Source organism: Triturus cristatus, chromosome 9 (genome assembly GCF_964204655.1).
Source record: "Triturus cristatus chromosome 9, aTriCri1.1, whole genome shotgun sequence".
NCBI lineage: Eukaryota > Metazoa > Chordata > Amphibia > Caudata > Salamandridae > Triturus > Triturus cristatus.
In genome coordinates, this window is record NC_140592.1 from 643,824,139 (window position 1) to 643,844,768 (window position 20,630).

Sequence of the window (20,630 nt, forward strand, 5' to 3'; positions counted from 1 at the left end):
TCAAATGCCGCCTTGCTCACAGGTGGAGGCAATATCACAGGCAAGGTGCAGAAGTGCATGCTTTAAAACAATAAGTCACATGACCAGTCTGTTGAAACTTCAAATCCCATAATGCAGGTAGTTACGTTTTTGAAAGTAGGTAGGAAAATCCTGGTCTTACTTTGCCTGCACTATGTTGGAGTGGAAAATTATTCTAAATGCAACTGATCACGTCTGTTTGTATTTTTGCATAGTGCTCAATTGTTTATATGAGTCTCGAAAAATTGCCTGTTTCCAGCACGATCAGAAGAGAGAGTTCTCCCTTCCGAATCCCTTCCAAGCGCTCTCTGTATTTGCTTCAGTAGCACAATCCTTGGTAGGTTACGAGATAGCAAGTGGGTCATGCTCCTCATTTAGCATCCAACGAACATCCTCCGATTACTGGAGCCCCCAACCCTTCAGGGCGGCCTCTAGAAACGATGGGCACGGAGCAGCCCACCCAAACAATCCAAACAACAGAATAGAGGCCCAATGCTGGAAACAATTGCATTTATTCGTGGCTTAGCAGCACAGAAAACGCCTCCGTCTCCTTACGCGTTTCGGCGGTCAAATGCCGCCTTGCTCACAGGTGGAGGCAATATCACAGGCAAGGTGCAGAAGTGCATGCTTTAAAACAATAAGTCACATGACCAGTCTGTTGAAACTTCAAATCCCATAATGCAGGTAGTTACGTTTTTGAAAGTAGGTAGGAAAATCCTGGTCTTACTTTGCCTGCACTATGTTGGAGTGGAAAATTATTCTAAATGCAACTGATCACGTCTGTTTGTAATTTTGCATAGTGCTCAATTGTTTATATGAGTCTCAAAAAATTGCCTGTTTCCAGCACGATCAGAAGAGAGAGTTCTCCCTTCCGAATCCCTTCCAAGCGCTCTCTGTATTTGCTTCAGTAGCACAATCCTTGGTAGGTTACGAGATAGCAAGTGGGTCATGCTCCTCATTTAGCATCCAACGAACATCCTCCGATTACTGGAGCCCCCAACCCTTCAGGGCGGCCTCTAGAAACGATGGGCACGGAGCAGCCCACCCAAACAATCCACACAACAGAATAGAGGCCCAATGCTGGAAACAATTGCATTTATTCGTGGCTTAGCAGCACAGAAAACGCCTCCGTCTCCTTACGCGTTTCGGCGGTCAAATGCCGCCTTGCTCACAGGTGGAGGCAATATCACAGGCAAGGTGCAGAAGTGCATGCTTTAAAACAATAAGTCACATGACCAGTCTGTTGAAACTTCAAATCCCATAATGCAGGTAGTTACGTTTTTGAAAGTAGGTAGGAAAATCCTGGTCTTACTTTGCCTGCACTATGTTGGAGTGGAAAATTATTCTAAATGCAACTGATCACGTCTGTTTGTAATTTTGCATAGTGCTCAATTGTTTATATGAGTCTCAAAAAATTGCCTGTTTCCAGCACGATCAGAAGAGAGAGTTCTCCCTTCCGAATCCCTTCCAAGCGCTCTCTGTATTTGCTTCAGTAGCACAATCCTTGGTAGGTTACGAGATAGCAAGTGGGTCATGCTCCTCATTTAGCATCCAACGAACATCCTCCGATTACTGGAGCCCCCAACCCTTCAGGGCGGCCTCTAGAAATGATGGGCACGGAGCAGCCCACCCAAACAATCCAAACAACAGAATAGAGGCCCAATGCTGGAAACAACTGCATTTATTCGTGGCTTAGCAGCACAGAAAACGCCTCCGTCTCCTTACGCGTTTCGGCGGTCAAATGCCGCCTTGCTCACAGGTGGAGGCAATATCACAGGCAAGGTGCAGAAGTGCATGCTTTAAAACAATAAGTCACATGACCAGTCTGTTGAAACTTCAAATCCCATAATGCAGGTAGTTACGTTTTTGAAAGTAGGTAGGAAAATCCTGGTCTTACTTTGCCTGCACTATGTTGGAGTGGAAAATTATTCTAAATGCAACTGATCACGTCTGTTTGTATTTTTGCATAGTGCTCAATTGTTTATATGAGTCTCGAAAAATTGCCTGTTTCCAGCACGATCAGAAGAGAGAGTTCTCCCTTCCGAATCCCTTCCAAGCGCTCTCTGTATTTGCTTCAGTAGCACAATCCTTGGTAGGTTACGAGATAGCAAGTGGGTCATGCTCCTCATTTAGCATCCAACGAACATCCTCCGATTACTGGAGCCCCCAACCCTTCAGGGCGGCCTCTAGAAACGATGGGCACGGAGCAGCCCACCCAAACAATCCAAACAACAGAATAGAGGCCCAATGCTGGAAACAATTGCATTTATTCGTGGCTTAGCAGCACAGAAAACGCCTCCGTCTCCTTACGCGTTTCGGCGGTCAAATGCCGCCTTGCTCACAGGTGGAGGCAATATCACAGGCAAGGTGCAGAAGTGCATGCTTTAAAACAATAAGTCACATGACCAGTCTGTTGAAACTTCAAATCCCATAATGCAGGTAGTTACGTTTTTGAAAGTAGGTAGGAAAATCCTGGTCTTACTTTGCCTGCACTATGTTGGAGTGGAAAATTATTCTAAATGCAACTGATCACGTCTGTTTGTAATTTTGCATAGTGCTCAATTGTTTATATGAGTCTCAAAAAATTGCCTGTTTCCAGCACGATCAGAAGAGAGAGTTCTCCCTTCCGAATCCCTTCCAAGCGCTCTCTGTATTTGCTTCAGTAGCACAATCCTTGGTAGGTTACGAGATAGCAAGTGGGTCATGCTCCTCATTTAGCATCCAACGAACATCCTCCGATTACTGGAGCCCCCAACCCTTCAGGGCGGCCTCTAGAAATGATGGGCACGGAGCAGCCCACCCAAACAATCCAAACAACAGAATAGAGGCCCAATGCTGGAAACAACTGCATTTATTCGTGGCTTAGCAGCACAGAAAACGCCTCCGTCTCCTTATGCGTTTCGGCGGTCAAATGCCGCCTTGCTCACAGGTGGAGGCAATATCACAGGCAAGGTGCAGAAGTGCATGCTTTAAAACAATAAGTCACATGACCAGTCAGTTGAAACTTCAAATCCCATAATGCAGGTAGTTACGTTTTTGAAAGTAGGTAGGAAAATCCTGGTCTTACTTTGCCTGCACTATGTTGGAGTGGAAAATTATTCTAAATGCAACTGATCACGTCTGTTTGTATTTTTGCATAGTGCTCAATTGTTTATATGAGTCTCGAAAAATTGCCTGTTTCCAGCACGATCAGAAGAGAGAGTTCTCCCTTCCGAATCCCTTCCAAGCGCTCTCTGTATTTGCTTCAGTAGCACAATCCTTGGTAGGTTACGAGATAGCAAGTGGGTCATGCTCCTCATTTAGCATCCAACGAACATCCTCCGATTACTGGAGCCCCCAACCCTTCAGGGCGGCCTCTAGAAACGATGGGCACGGAGCAGCCCACCCAAACAATCCAAACAACAGAATAGAGGCCCAATGCTGGAAACAATTGCATTTATTCGTGGCTTAGCAGCACAGAAAACGCCTCCGTCTCCTTACGCGTTTCGGCGGTCAAATGCCGCCTTGCTCACAGGTGGAGGCAATATCACAGGCAAGGTGCAGAAGTGCATGCTTTAAAACAATAAGTCACATGATCAGTCTGTTGAAACTTCAAATCCCATAATGCAGGTAGTTACGTTTTTGAAAGTAGGTAGGAAAATCCTGGTCTTACTTTGCCTGCACTATGTTGGAGTGGAAAATTATTCTAAATGCAACTGATCACGTCTGTTTGTAATTTTGCATAGTGCTCAATTGTTTATATGAGTCTCAAAAAATTGCCTGTTTCCAGCACGATCAGAAGAGAGAGTTCTCCCTTCCGAATCCCTTCCAAGCGCTCTCTGTATTTGCTTCAGTAGCACAATCCTTGGTAGGTTACGAGATAGCAAGTGGGTCATGCTCCTCATTTAGCATCCAACGAACATCCTCCGATTACTGGAGCCCCCAACCCTTCAGGGCGGCCTCTAGAAATGATGGGCACGGAGCAGCCCACCCAAACAATCCAAACAACAGAATAGAGGCCCAATGCTGGAAACAACTGCATTTATTCGTGGCTCAGCAGCACAGAAAACGCCTCCGTCTCCCTATGCGTTTCGGCGTTCAAATGCCGCCTTGCTCACAGGTGGAGGCAATATCACAGGCAAGGTGCAGAAGTGCATGCTTTAAAACAATAAGTCACATGATCAGTCTGTTGAAACTTCAAATCCCATAATGCAGGTAGTTACGTTTTTGAAAGTAGGTAGGAAAATCCTGGTCTTACTTTGCCTGCACTATGTTGGAGTGGAAAATTTTTCTAAATGCAACTGATCACGTCTGTTTGTAATTTTGCATAGTGCTCAATTGTTTATATGAGTCTCGAAAAATTGCCTGTTTCCAGCACGATCAGAAGAGAGAGTTCTCCCTTCCGAATCCCTTCCAAGCGCTCTCTGTATTTGCTTCAGTAGCACAATCCTTGGTAGGTTACGAGATAGCAAGTGGGTCATGCTCCTCATTTAGCATCCAACGAACATCCTCCGATTACTGGAGCCCCCAACCCTTCAGGGCGGCCTCTAGAAACGATGGGCACGGAGCAGCCCACCCAAACAATCCAAACAACAGAATAGAGGCCCAATGCTGGAAACAACTGCATTTATTCGTGGCTTAGCAGCACAGAAAACGCCTCCGTCTCCTTACGCGTTTCGGCGGTCAAATGCCGCCTTGCACACAGGTGGAGGCAATATCACAGGCAAGGTGCAGAAGTGCATGCTTTAAAACAATAAGTCACATGACCAGTCTGTTGAAACTTCAAATCCCATAATGCAGGTAGTTACGTTTTTGAAAGTAGGTAGGAAAATCCTGGTCTTACTTTGCCTGCACTATGTTGGAGTGGAAAATTATTCTAAATGCAACTGATCACGTCTGTTTGTATTTTTGCATAGTGCTCAATTGTTTATATGAGTCTCGAAAAATTGCCTGTTTCCAGCACGATCAGAAGAGAGAGTTCTCCCTTCCGAATCCCTTCCAAGCGCTCTCTGTATTTGCTTCAGTAGCACAATCCTTGGTAGGTTACGAGATAGCAAGTGGGTCATGCTCCTCATTTAGCATCCAACGAACATCCTCCGATTACTGGAGCCCCCAACCCTTCAGGGCGGCCTCTAGAAACGATGGGCACGGAGCAGCCCACCCAAACAATCCAAACAACAGAATAGAGGCCCAATGCTGGAAACAATTGCATTTATTCGTGGCTTAGCAGCACAGAAAACGCCTCCGTCTCCTTACGCGTTTCGGCGGTCAAATGCCGCCTTGCTCACAGGTGGAGGCAATATCACAGGCAAGGTGCAGAAGTGCATGCTTTAAAACAATAAGTCACATGACCAGTCTGTTGAAACTTCAAATCCCATAATGCAGGTAGTTACGTTTTTGAAAGTAGGTAGGAAAATCCTGGTCTTACTTTGCCTGCACTATGTTGGAGTGGAAAATTATTCTAAATGCAACTGATCACGTCTGTTTGTAATTTTGCATAGTGCTCAATTGTTTATATGAGTCTCGAAAAATTGCCTGTTTCCAGCACGATCAAAAGAGAGAGTTCTCCCTTCCGAATCCCTTCCAAGCGCTCTCTGTATTTGCTTCAGTAGCACAATCCTTGGTAGGTTACGAGATAGCAAGTGGGTCATGCTCCTCATTTAGCATCCAACGAACATCCTCCGATTACTGGAGCCCCCAACCCTTCAGGGCGGCCTCTAGAAATGATGGGCACGGAGCAGCCCACCCAAACAATCCAAACAACAGAATAGAGGCCCAATGCTGGAAACAACTGCATTTATTCGTGGCTTAGCAGCACAGAAAACGCCTCCGTCTCCCTATGCGTTTCGGCGGTCAAATGCCGCCTTGCTCACAGGTGGAGGCAATATCACAGGCAAGGTGCAGAAGTGCATGCTTTAAAACAATAAGTCACATGATCAGTCTGTTGAAACTTCAAATCCCATAATGCAGGTAGTTACGTTTTTGAAAGTAGGTAGGAAAATCCTGGTCTTACTTTGCCTGCACTATGTTGGAGTGGAAAATTATTCTAAATGCAACTGATCACGTCTGTTTGTAATTTTGCATAGTGCTCAATTGTTTATATGAGTCTCGAAAAATTGCCTGTTTCCAGCACGATCAGAAGAGAGAGTTCTCCCTTCCGAATCCCTTCCAAGCGCTCTCTGTATTTGCTTCAGTAGCACAATCCTTGGTAGGTTACGAGATAGCAAGTGGGTCATGCTCCTCATTTAGCATCCAACGAACATCCTCCGATTACTGGAGCCCCCAACCCTTCAGGGCGGCCTCTAGAAACGATGGGCACGGAGCAGCCCACCCAAACAATCCAAACAACAGAATAGAGGCCCAATGCTGGAAACAACTGCATTTATTCGTGGCTTAGCAGCACAGAAAACGCCTCCGTCTCCTTACGCGTTTCGGCGGTCAAATGCCGCCTTGCTCACAGGTGGAGGCAATATCACAGGCAAGGTGCAGAAGTGCATGCTTTAAAACAATAAGTCACATGACCAGTCTGTTGAAACTTCAAATCCCATAATGCAGGTAGTTACGTTTTTGAAAGTAGGTAGGAAAATCCTGGTCTTACTTTGCCTGCACTATGTTGGAGTGGAAAATTATTCTAAATGCAACTGATCACGTCTGTTTGTATTTTTGCATAGTGCTCAATTGTTTATATGAGTCTCGAAAAATTGCCTGTTTCCAGCATGATCAGAAGAGAGAGTTCTCCCTTCCGAATCCCTTCCAAGCGCTCTCTGTATTTGCTTCAGTAGCACAATCCTTGGTAGGTTACGAGATAGCAAGTGGGTCATGCTCCTCATTTAGCATCCAACGAACATCCTCCGATTACTGGAGCCCCCAACCCTTCAGGGCGGCCTCTAGAAACGATGGGCACGGAGCAGCCCACCCAAACAATCCAAACAACAGAATAGAGGCCCAATGCTGGAAACAACTGCATTTATTCGTGGCTTAGCAGCACAGAAAACGCCTCCGTCTCCCTATGCGTTTCGGCGGTCAAATGCCGCCTTGCTCACAGGTGGAGGCAATATCACAGGCAAGGTGCAGAAGTGCATGCTTTAAAACAATAAGTCACATGATCAGTCTGTTGAAACTTCAAATCCCATAATGCAGGTAGTTACGTTTTTGAAAGTAGGTAGGAAAATCCTGGTCTTACTTTGCCTGCACTATGTTGGAGTGGAAAATTATTCTAAATGCAACTGATCACGTCTGTTTGTAATTTTGCATAGTGCTCAATTGGTTATATGAGTCTCGAAAAATTGCCTGATTCCAGCACGATCAGAAGAGAGAGTTCTCCCTTCCGAATCCCTTCCAAGCGCTCTCTGTATTTGCTTCAGTAGCACAATCCTTGGTAGGTTACGAGATAGCAAGTGGGTCATGCTCCTCATTTAGCATCCAACGAACATCCTCCGATTACTGGAGCCCCCAACCCTTCAGGGCGGCCTCTAGAAACGATGGGCACGGAGCAGCCCACCCAAACAATCCAAACAACAGAATAGAGGCCCAATGCTGGAAACAACTGCATTTATTCGTGGCTTAGCAGCACAGAAAACACCTCCGTCTCCTTACGCGTTTCGGCGGTCAAATGCCGCCTTGCTCACAGGTGGAGGCAATATCACAGGCAAGGTGCAGAAGTGCATGCTTTAAAACAATAAGTCACATGACCAGTCTGTTGAAACTTCAAATCCCATAATGCAGATAGTTACGTTTTTGAAAGTAGGTAAGAAAATCCTGGTCTTACTTTGCCTGCACTATGTTGGAGTGGAAAATTATTCTAAATGCAACTGATCACGTCTGTTTGTAATTTTGCATAGTGCTCAATTGTTTATATGAGTCTCGAAAAATTGCCTGTTTCCAGCACGATCAGAAGAGAGAGTTCTCCCTTCCGAATCCCTTCCAAGCGCTCTCTGTATTTGCTTCAGTAGCACAATCCTTGGTAGGTTACGAGATAGCAAGTGGGTCATGCTCCTCATTTAGCATCCAACGAACATCCTCTGATTACTAGAGCCCCCAACCCTTCAGGGCGGCCTCTAGAAACGATGGGCACGGAGCAGCCCACCCAAACAATCCAAACAACAGAATAGAGGCCCAATGCTGGAAACAACTGCATTTATTCGTGGCTTAGCAGCACAGAAAACGCCTCCGTCTCCTTACGCGTTTCTGCGGTCAAATGCCGCCTTGCTCACAGGTGGAGGCAATATCACAGGCAAGGTGCAGAAGTGCATGCTTTAAAACAATAAGTCACATGACCAGTCTGTTGAAACTTCAAATCCCATAATGCAGGTAGTTACGTTTTTGAAAGTAGGTAGGAAAATCCTGGTCTTACTTTGCCTGCACTATGTTGGAGTGGAAAATTATTCTAAATGCAACTGATCACGTCTGTTTGTAATTTTGCATAGTGCTCAATTGTTTATATGAGTCTCGAAAAATTGCCTGTTTCCAGCACGATCAGAAGAGAGAGTTCTCCCTTCCGAATCCCTTCCAAGCGCTCTCTGTATTTGCTTCAGTAACACAATCCTTGGTAGGTTACGAGATAGCAAGTGGGTCATGCTCCTCATTTAGCATCCAACGAACATCCTCCGATTACTGGAGCCCCCAACCCTTCAGGGCGGCCTCTAGAAACGATGGGCACGGAGCAGCCCACCCAAACAATCCAAACAACAGAATAGAGGCCCAATGCTGGAAACAACTGCATTTATTCGTGGCTTAGCAGCACAGAAAACGCCTCCGTCTCCTTACGCGTTTCGGCGGTCAAATGCCGCCTTGCTCACAGGTGGAGGCAATATCACAGGCAAGGTGCAGAAGTGCATGCTTTAAAACAATAAGTCACATGACCAGTCTGTTGAAACTTCAAATCCCATAATGCAGGTAGTTACGTTTTTGAAAGTAGGTAGGAAAATCCTGGTCTTACTTTGCCTGCACTATGTTGGAGTGGAAAATTATTCTAAATGCAACTGATCACGTCTGTTTGTAATTTTGCATAGTGCTCAATTGTTTATATGAGTCTTGAAAAATTGCCTATTTCCAGCACGATCAGAAGAGAGAGTTCTCCCTTCCGAATCCCTTCCAAGCGCTCTCTGTATTTGCTTCAGTAGCACAATCCTTGGTAGGTTACGAGATAGCAAGTGGGTCATGCTCCTCGTTTGGCATCCAACGAACACCCTCTGATTACTGGAGCCCCCAACCCTTCAGGGCGGCCTCTAGAAACGATGGGCACGGAGCAGCCCACCCAAACAATCCAAACAACAGAATAGAGGCCCAATGCTGGAAACAACTGCATTTATTCGTGGCTTAGCAGCACAGAAAACGCCTCCGTCTCCCTATGCGTTTCGGCGGTCAAATGCCGCCTTGCTCACAGGTGGAGGCAATATCACAGGCAAGATGCAGAAGTGCATGCTTTAAAACAATAAGTCACATGATCAGTCTGTTGAAACTTCAAATCCCATAATGCAGGTAGTTACGTTTTTGAAAGTAGGTAGGAAAATCCTGGTCTTACTTTGCCTGCACTATGTTAGAGTGGAAAATTATTCTAAATGCAACTGATCACGTCTGTTTGTAATTTTGCATAGTGCTCAATTGGTTATATGAGTCTCGAAAAATTGCCTGATTCCAGCACGATCAGAAGAGAGAGTTCTCCCTTCCGAATCCCTTCCAAGCGCTCTCTGTATTTGCTTCAGTAGCACAATCCTTGGTAGGTTACGAGATAGCAAGTGGGTCATGCTCCTCATTTAGCATCCAACGAACATCCTCCGATTACTGGAGCCCCCAACCCTTCAGGGCGGCCTCTAGAAACGATGGGCACGGAGCAGCCCACCCAAACAATCCAAACAACAGAATAGAGGCCCAATGCTGGAAACAACTGCATTTATTTGTGGCTTAGCAGCACAGAAAACGCCTCCGTCTCCTTACGCGTTTCGGCGGTCAAATGCCGCCTTGCTCACAGGTGGAGGCAATATCACAGGCAAGGTGCAGAAGTGCATGCTTTAAAACAATAAGTCACATGACCAGTCTGTTGAAACTTCAAATCCCATAATGCAGGTAGTTACGTTTTTGAAAGTAGGTAGGAAAATCCTGGTCTTACTTTGCCTGCACTATGTTGGAGTGGAAAATTATTCTAAATGCAACTGATCACGTCTGTTTGTAATTTTGCATAGTGCTCAATTGTTTATATGAGTCTCGAAAAATTGCCTGTTTCCAGCACGATCAGAAGAGAGAGTTCTCCCTTCCGAATCCCTTCCAAGTGCTCTCTGTATTTGCTTCAGTAGCACAATCCTTGGTAGGTTACGAGATAGCAAGTGGGTCATGCTCCTCATTTAGCATCCAACGAACATCCTCTGATTACTAGAGCCCCCAACCCTTCAGGGCGGCCTCTAGAAACGATGGGCACGGAGCAGCCCACCCAAACAATCCAAACAACAGAATAGAGGCCCAATGCTGGAAACAACTGCATTTATTCGTGGCTTAGCAGCACAGAAAACGCCTCCGTCTCCTTACGCGTTTCTGCGGTCAAATGCCGCCTTGCTCACAGGTGGAGGCAATATCACAGGCAAGGTGCAGAAGTGCATGCTTTAAAACAATAAGTCACATGACCAGTCTGTTGAAACTTCAAATCCCATAATGCAGGTAGTTACGTTTTTGAAAGTAGGTAGGAAAATCCTGGTCTTACTTTGCCTGCACTATGTTGGAGTGGAAAATTATTCTAAATGCAACTGATCACGTCTGTTTGTAATTTTGCATAGTGCTCAATTGTTTATATGAGTCTCGAAAAATTGCCTGTTTCCAGCACGATCAGAAGAGAGAGTTCTCCCTTCCGAATCCCTTCCAAGCGCTCTCTGTATTTGCTTCAGTAGCACAATCCTTGGTAGGTTACGAGATAGCAAGTGGGTCATGCTCCTCATTTAGCATCCAACGAACATCCTCCGATTACTGGAGCCCCCAACCCTTCAGGGCGGCCTCTAGAAATGATGGGCACGGAGCAGCCCACCCAAACAATCCAAACAACAGATTAGAGGCCCAATGCTGGAAACAACTGCATTTATTCGTGGCTTAGTAGCACAGAAAACGCCTCCGTCTCCTTACGCGTTTCGGCGGTCAAATGCCGCCTTGCTCACATGTGGAGGCAATATCACAGGCAAGGTGCAGAAGTGCATGCTTTAAAACAATAAGTCACATGACCAGTCTGTTGAAACTTCAAATCCCATAATGCAGGTAGTTACGTTTTTGAAAGTAGGTAGGAAAATCCTGGTCTTACTTTGCCTGCACTATGTTGGAGTGGAAAATTATTCTAAATGCAACTGATCACGTCTGTTTGTATTTTTGCATAGTGCTCAATTGTTTATATGAGTCTCAAAAAATTGCCTGTTTCCAGCACGATCAGAAGAGAGAGTTCTCCCTTCCGAATCCCTTCCAAGCGCTCTCTGTATTTGCTTCAGTAGCACAATCCTTGGTAGGTTACGAGATAGCAAGTGGGTCATGCTCCTCATTTAGCATCCAACGAACATCCTCCGATTACTGGAGCCCCCAACCCTTCAGGGCTGCCTCTAGAAACGATGGGCACGGAGCAGCCCACCCAAACAATCCAAACAACAGAATAGAGGCCCAATGCTGGAAACAATTGCATTTATTCGTGGCTTAGCAGCGCAGAAAACGCCTCCGTCTCCTTACGCGTTTCAGCGGTCAAATGCCGGCTTGCTCACAGGTGGAGGCAATATGACAGGCAAGGTGCAGAAGTGCATGCTTTAAAACAATAAGTCACATGACCAGTCTGTTGAAACTTCAAATCCCATAATGCAGGTAGTTACGTTTTTGAAAGTAGGTAGGAAAATCCTGGTCTTACTTTGCCTGCACTATGTTGGAGTGGAAAATTATTCTAAATGCAACTGATCACGTCTGTTTGTAATTTTGCATAGGGCTCTATTGTTTATATGAGTCTCGAAAAATTGCCTGTCTCCAGCACGATCAGAAGAGAGAGTTCTCCCTTCCGAATCCCTTCCAAGCGCTCTCTGTATTTGCTTCAGTAGCACAATCCTTGGTAGGTTACGAGATAGCAAGTGGGTCATGCTCCTCATTTAGCATCCAACGAACATCCTCCGATTACTGGAGCCCCCAACCCTTCAGGGCGGCCTCTAGAAACGATGGGCACGGAGCAGCCCACCCAAACAATCCAAACAACAGAATAGAGGCCCAATGCTGGAAACAACTGCATTTATTCGTGGCTTAGCAGCACAGAAAACGCCTCCGTCTCCTTCCGCGTTTCGGCGGTCAAATGCCGCCTTGCTCACAGGTGGAGGAAATATCACAGGCAAGGTGCAGAAGTGCATGCTTTAAAACAATAAGTCACATGACCAGTCTGTTGAAACTTCAAATCCCATAATGCAGGTAGTTACGTTTTTGAAAGTAGGTAGGAAAATCCTGGTCTTACTTTGCCTGCACTATGTTGGAGTGGAAAAGTATTCTAAATGCAACTGATCACGTCTGTTTGTAATTTTGCATAGTGCTCAATTGTTTATATGAGTCTCGAAAAATTGCCTGTTTCCAGCACGATCAGAAGAGAGAGTTCTCCCTTCCGAATCCCTTCCAAGCGCTCTCTGTATTTGCTTCAGTAGCACAATCCTTGGTAGGTTACGAGATAGCAAGTGGGTCATGCTCCTCATTTAGCATCCAACGAACATCCTCTGATTACTGGAGCCCCCAACCCTTCAGGGCGGCCTCTAGAAACGATGGGCACGGATCAGCCCACCCAAACAATCCAAACAACAGAATAGAGGCCCAATGCTGGAAACAACTGCATTTATTCGTGGCTTAGCAGCACAGAAAACGCCTCCGTCTCCTTACGCGTTTCGGCGGTCAAATGCCGCCTTGCTCACAGGTGGAGGCAATATCACAGGCAAGGTGCAGAAGTGCATGCTTTAAAACAATAAGTCACATGACCAGTCTGTTGAAACTTCAAATCCCATAATGCAGGTAGTTACGTTTTTGAAAGTAGGTAGGAAAATCCTGGTCTTACTTTGCCTGCACTATGTTGGAGTGGAAAATTATTCTAAATGCAACTGATCACGTCTGTTTGTAATTTTGCATAGTGCTCAATTGTTTATATGAGTCTCGAAAAATTGCCTGTTTCCAGCACGATCAGAAGAGAGAGTTCTCCCTTCCGAATCCCTTCCAAGCGCTCTCTGTATTTGCTTCAGTAGCACAATCCTTGGTAGGTTACGAGATAGCAAGTGGGTAATGCTCCTCATTTAGCATCCAACGAACATCCTCCGATTACTGGAGCCCCCAACCCTTCAGGGCGGCCTCTAGAAACGATGGGCACGGAGCAGCCCACCCAAACAATCCAAACAACAGAATAGAGGCCCAATGCTGGAAACAACTGCATTTATTCGTGGCTTAGCAGCACAGAAATCGCCTCCGTCTCCTTACGCGTTTCGGCGGTCAAATGCCGCCTTGCTCACAGGTGGAGGCAATATCACAGGCAAGGTGCAGAAGTGCATGCTTTAAAACAATAAGTCACATGACCAGTCTGTTGAAACTTCAAATCCCATAATGCAGGTAGTTACGTTTTTGAAAGTAGGTAGGAAAATCCTGGTCTTACTTTGCCTGCACTATGTTGGAGTGGAAAATTATTCTAAATGCAACTGATCACGTCTGTTTGTAATTTTGCATAGTGCTCAATTGTTTATATGAGTCTCGAAAAATTGCCTGTTTCCAGCACGATCAGAAGAGAGAGTTCTCCCTTCCGAATCCCTTCCAAGAGCTCTCTGTATTTGCTTCAGTAGCACAATCCTTGGTAGGTTACGAGATAGCAAGTGGGTCATGCTCCTCATTTAGCATCCAACGAACATCCTCTGATTACTGGAGCCCCCAACCCTTCAGGGCGGCCTCTAGAAACGATGGGCACGGAGCAGCCCACCCAAACAATCCAAACAACAGAATAGAGGCCCAATGCTGGAAACAACTGCATTTATTCGTGGCTTAGCAGCACAGAAAACGCCTCCGTCTCCTTACGCGTTTCGGCGGTCAAATGCCGCCTTGCTCACAGGTGGAGGCAATATCACAGGCAAGGTGCAGAAGTGCATGCTTTAAAACAATAAGTCACATGACCAGTCTGTTGAAACTTCAAATCCCATAATGCAGGTAGTTACGTTTTTGAAAGTAGGTAGGAAAATCCTGGTCTTACTTTGCCTGCACTATGTTGGAGTGGAAAATTATTCTAAATGCAACTGATCACGTCTGTTTGTAATTTTGCATAGTGCTCAATTGTTTATATGAGTCTCGAAAAATTGCCTGTTTCCAGCACGATCAGAAGAGAGAGTTCTCCCTTCCGAATCCCTTCCAAGCGCTCTCTGTATTTGCTTCAGTAGCACAATCCTTGGTAGGTTACGAGATAGCAAGTGGGTCATGCTCCTCATTTAGCATCCAACGAACATCCTCCGATTACTGGAGCCCCCAACCCTTCAGGGCGGCCTCTAGAAACGATGGGCACGGAGCAGCCCACCCAAACAATCCAAACAACAGAATAGAGGCCCAATGCTGGAAACAACTGCATTTATTCGTGGCTTAGCAGCACAGAAAACGCCTCCGTCTCCTTACGCGTATCGGCGGTCAAATACCGCCTTGCTCACAGGTGGAGGCAATATCACAGGCAAGGTGCAGAAGTGCATGCTTTAAAACAATAAGTCACATGACCAGTCTGTTGAAACTTCAAATCCCATAATGCAGGTAGTTACGTTTTTGAAAGTAGGTAGGAAAATCCTGGTCTTACTTTGCCTGCACTATGTTGGAGTGGAAAATTATTCTAAACGCAACTGATCACGTCTGTTTGTAATTTTGCATAGTGCTCAATTGTTTATATGAGTCTCGAAAAATTGCCTGTTTCCAGCACGATCAGAAGAGAGTTCTCCCTTCCGAATCCCTTCCAAGCGCTCTCTGTATTTGCTTCAGTAGCACAATCCTTGGTAGGTTACGAGATAGCAAGTGGGTCATGCTCCTCATTTAGCATCCAACGAACATCCTCCGATTACTGGAGCCCCCAACCCTTCAGGGCGGCCTCTAGAAATGATGGGCACGGAGCAGCCCACCCAAACAATCCAAACAAACGAATAGAGGCCCAATGCTGGAAACAACTGCATTTATTCGTGTCTTAGCAGCACAGAAAACGCCTCCGTCTCCCTATGCGTTTCGGCGGTCAAATGCCGCCTTGCTCACAGGTGGAGGCAATATCACAGGCAAGGTGCAGAAGTGCATGCTTTAAAACAATAAGTCACATGATCAGTCTGTTGAAACTTCAAATCCCATAATGCAGGTAGTTACGTTTTTGAAAGTAGGTAGGAAAATCCTGGTCTTACTTTGCCTGCACTATGTTGGAGTGGAAAATTATTCTAAATGCAACTGATCACGTCTGTTTGTAATTTTGCATAGTGCTCAATTGTTTATATGAGTCTCGAAAAATTGCCTGATTCCAGCACGATCAGAAGAGAGAGTTCTCCCTTCCGAATCCCTTCCAAGCGCTCTCTGTATTTGCTTCAGTAGCACATTCCTTGGTAGGTTACGAGATAGCAAGTGGGTAATGCTCCTCATTTAGCATCCAACGAACATCCTCCGATTACTGGAGCCCCCAACCCTTCAGGGCGGCCTCTAGAAATGATGGGCACGGAGCAGCCCACCCAAACAATCCAAACAAACGAATAGAGGCCCAATGCTGGAAACAACTGCATTTATTCGTGTCTTAGCAGCACAGAAAACGCCTCCGTCTCCCTATGCGTTTCGGCGGTCAAATGCCGCCTTGCTCACAGGTGGAGGCAATATCACAGGCAAGGTGCAGAAGTGCATGCTTTAAAACAATAAGTCACATGATCAGTCTGTTGAAACTTCAAATCCCATAATGCAGGTAGTTACGTTTTTGAAAGTAGGTAGGAAAATCCTGGTCTTACTTTGCCTGCACTATGTTGGAGTGGAAAATTATTCTAAATGCAACTGATCACGTCTGTTTGTAATTTTGCATAGTGCTCAATTGTTTATATGAGTCTCGAAAAATTGCCTGATTCCAGCACGATCAGAAGAGAGAGTTCTCCCTTCCGAATCCCTTCCAAGCGCTCTCTGTATTTGCTTCAGTAGCACATTCCTTGGTAGGTTACGAGATAGCAAGTGGGTAATGCTCCTCATTTAGCATCCAACGAACATCCTCCGATTACTGGAGCCCCCAACCCTTCAGGGCGGCCTCTAGAAACGATGGGCACGGAGCAGCCCACCCAAACAATCCAAACAACAGAATAGAGGCCCAATGCTGGAAACAACTGCATTTATTCGTGGCTTAGCAGCACAGAAAACGCCTCCGTCTCCTTACGCGTATCGGCGGTCAAATGCCGCCTTGCTCACAGGTGGAGGCAATATCACAGGCAAGGTGCAGAAGTGCATGCTTTAAAACAATAAGTCACATGACCAGTCTGTTGAAACTTCAAATCCCATAATGCAGGTAGTTACGTTTTTGAAAGTAGGTAGGAAAATCCTGGTCTTACTTTGCCTGCACTATGTTGGAGTGGAAAATTATTCTAAACGCAACTGATCACGTCTGTTTGTAATTTTGCATAGTGCTCAATTGTTTATATGAGTCTCGAAAAATTGCCTGTTTCCAGCACGATCAGAAGAGAGTTCTCCCTTCCGAATCCCTTCCAAGCGCTCTCTGTATTTGCTTCAGTAGCACAATCCTTGGTAGGTTACGAGATAGCAAGTGGGTCATGCTCCTCATTTAGCATCCAACGAACATCCTCCGATTACTGGAGCCCCCAACCCTTCAGGGCGGCCTCTAGAAACGATGGGCACGGATCAGCCCACCCAAACAATCCAAACAACAGAATAGAGGCCCAATGCTGGAAACAACTGCATTTATTCGTGGCTTAGCAGCACAGAAAACGCCTCCGTCTCCTTACGCGTTTCGGCGGTCAAATGCCGCCTTGCTCACAGGTGGAGGCAATATCACAGGCAAGGTGCAGAAGTGCATGCTTTAAAACAATAAGTCACATGACCAGTCTGTTGAAACTTCAAATCCCATAATGCAGGTAGTTACGTTTTTGAAAGTAGGTAGGAAAATCCTGGTCTTACTTTGCCTGCACTATGTTGGAGTGGAAAATTATTCTAAATGCAACTGATCACGTCTGTTTGTAATTTTGCATAGTGCTCAATTGTTTATATGAGTCTCGAAAAATTGCCTGTTTCCAGCACGATCAGAAGAGAGAGTTCTCCCTTCCGAATCCCTTCCAAGCGCTCTCTGTATTTGCTTCAGTAGCACAATCCTTGGTAGGTTACGAGATAGCAAGTGGGTAATGCTCCTCATTTAGCATCCAACGAACATCCTCCGATTACTGGAGCCCCCAACCCTTCAGGGCGGCCTCTAGAAACGATGGGCACGGAGCAGCCCACCCAAACAATCCAAACAACAGAATAGAGGCCCAATGCTGGAAACAACTGCATTTATTCGTGGCTTAGCAGTACAGAAATCGCCTCCGTCTCCTTACGCGTTTCGGCGGTCAAATGCCGCCTTGCTCACAGGTGGAGGCAATATCACAGGCAAGGTGCAGAAGTGCATGCTTTAAAACAATAAGTCACATGACCAGTCTGTTGAAACTTCAAATCCCATAATGCAGGTAGTTACGTTTTTGAAAGTAGGTAGGAAAATCCTGGTGTTACTTTGCCTGCACTATGTTGGAGTGGAAAATTATTCTAAATGCAACTGATCACGTCTGTTTGTAATTTTGCATAGTGCTCAATTGTTTATATGAGTCTCGAAAAAGTGCCTGTTTCCAGCACGATCAGAAGAGAGAGTTCTCCCTTCCGAATCCCTTCCAAGCGCTCTCTGTATTTGCTTCAGTAGCACAATCCTTGGTAGGTTACGAGATAGCAAGTGGGTCATGCTCCTCATTTAGCATCCAACGAACATCCTCTGATTACTGGAGCCCCCAACCCTTCAGGGCGGCCTCTAGAAACGATGGGCACGGAGCAGCCCACCCAAACAATCCAAACAACAGAATAGAGGCCCAATGCTGGAAACAACTGCATTTATTCGTGGCTTAGCAGCACAGAAAACGCCTCCGTCTCCTTACGCGTTTCGGCGGTCAAATGCCGCCTTGCTCACAGGTGGAAGCAATATCACAGGCAAGGTGCAGAAGTGCATGCTTTAAAACAATAAGTCACATGACCAGTCTGTTGAAACTTCAAATCCCATAATGCAGGTAGTTACGTTTTTGAAAGTAGGTAGGAAAATCCTGGTCTTACTTTGCCTGCACTATGTTGGAGTGGAAAATTATTCTAAATGCAACTGATCACGTCTGTTTGTAATTTTGCATAGTGCTCAATTGTTTATATGAGTCTCGAAAAATTGCCTGTTTCCAGCACGATCAGAAGAGAGTTCTCCCTTCCGAATCCCTTCCAAGCGCTCTCTGTATTTGCTTCAGTAGCACAATCCTTGGTAGGTTACGAGATAGCAAGTGGGTCATGCTCCTCATTTAGCATCCAACGAACATCCTCCGATTACTGGAGCCCCCAACCCTTCAGGGCGGCCTCTAGAAATGATGGGCACGGAGCAGCCCACCCAAACAATCCAAACAACAGAATAGAGGCCCAATGCTGGAAACAACTGCATTTATTCGTGGCTTAGCAGCACAGAAAACGCCTCCGTCTCCCTATGCGTTTCGGCGGTCAAATGCCGCCTTGCTCACAGGTGGAGGCAATATCACAGGCAAGGTGCAGAAGTGCATGCTTTAAAACAATAAGTCACATGATCAGTCTGTTGAAACTTCAAATCCCATAATGCAGGTAGTTACGTTTTTGAAAGTAGGTAGGAAAATCCTGGTCTTACTTTGCCTGCACTATGTTGGAGTGGAAAATTATTCTAAATGCAACTGATCACGTCTGTTTGTAATTTTGCATAGTGCTCAATTCTTTATATGAGTCTCGAAAAATTGCCTGTTTCCAGCACGATCAGAAGAGAGAGTTCTCCCTTCCGAATCCCTTCCAAGCGCTCTCTGTATTTGCTTCAGTAGCACAATCCTTGGTAGGTTACGAGATAGCAAGTGGGTCATGCTCCTCATTTAGCATCCAACGAACATCCTCCGATTACTGGAGCCCCCAACCCTTCAGGGCGGCCTCTAGAAACGATGGGCACGGAGCAGCCCACCCAAACAATCCAAACAACAGAATAGAGGCCCATTGCTGGAAACAACTGCATTTATTCGTGGCTTAGCAGCACAGAAAACGCCTCCGTCTCCTTACGCGTATCGGCGGTCAAATGCCGCCTTGCTCACAGGTGGAGGCAATATCACAGGCAAGGTGCAGAAGTGCATGCTTTAAAACAATAAGTCACATGACCAGTCTGTTGAAACTTCAAATCCCATAATGCAGGTAGTTACGTTTTTGAAAGTAGGTAGGAAAATCCTGGTCTTACTTTGCCTGCACTATGTTGGAGTGGAAAATTATTCTAAACGCAACTGATCACGTCTGTTTGTAATTTTGCATAGTGCTCAATTGTTTATATGAGTCTCGAAAAATTGCCTGTTTCCAGCACGATCAGAAGAGAGTTCTCCCTTCCGAATCCCTTCCAAGCGCTCTCTGTATTTGCTTCAGTAGCACAATCCTTGGTAGGTTACGAGATAGCAAGTGGGTCATGCTCCTCATTTAGCATCCAACGAACATCCTCCGATTACTGGAGCCCCCAACCCTTCAGGGCGGCCTCTAGAAATGATGGGCACGGAGCAGCCCACCCAAACAATCCAAACAACAGAATAAAGGCCCAATGCTGGAAACAACTGCATTTATTCGTGGCTTAGCAGCACAGAAAACGCCTCCGTCTCCCTATGCGTTTCGGCGGTCAAATGCCGCCTTGCTCACAGGTGGAGGCAATATCACAGGCAAGGTGCAGAAGTGCATGCTTTAAAACAATAAGTCACATGATCAGTCTGTTGAAACTTCAAATCCCATAATGCAGGTAGTTACGTTTTTGAAAGTAGGTAGGAAAATCCTGGTCTTACTTTGCCTGCACTATGTTGGAGTGGAAAATTATTCTAAATGCAACTGATCACGTCTGTTTGTAATTTTGCATAGTGCTCAATTCTTTATATGAGTCTCGAAAAATTGCCTGTTTCCAGCACGATCAGAAGAGAGAGTTCTCCCTTCCGAATCCCTTCCAAGCGCTCTCTGTATTTGCTTCAGTAGCACAATCCTTGGTAGGTTACGAGATAGCAAGTGGGTCATGCTCCTCATTTAGCATCCAACGAACATCCTCCGATTACTGGAGCCCCCAACCCTTCAGGGCGGCCTCTAGAAACGATGGGCACGGAGCAGCCCACCCAAACAATCCAAACAACAGAATAGAGGCCCAATGCTGGAAACAACTGCATTTATTCGTGGCTTAGCAGCACAGAAAACGCCTCCGTCTCCTTACGCGTATCGGCGGTCAAATGCCGCCTTGCTCACAGGTGGAGGCAATATCACAGGCAAGGTGCAGAAGTGCATGCTTTAAAACAATAAGTCACATGACCAGTCTGTTGAAACTTCAAATCCCATAATGCAGGTAGTTACGTTTTTGAAAGTAGGTAGGAAAATCCTGGTCTTACTTT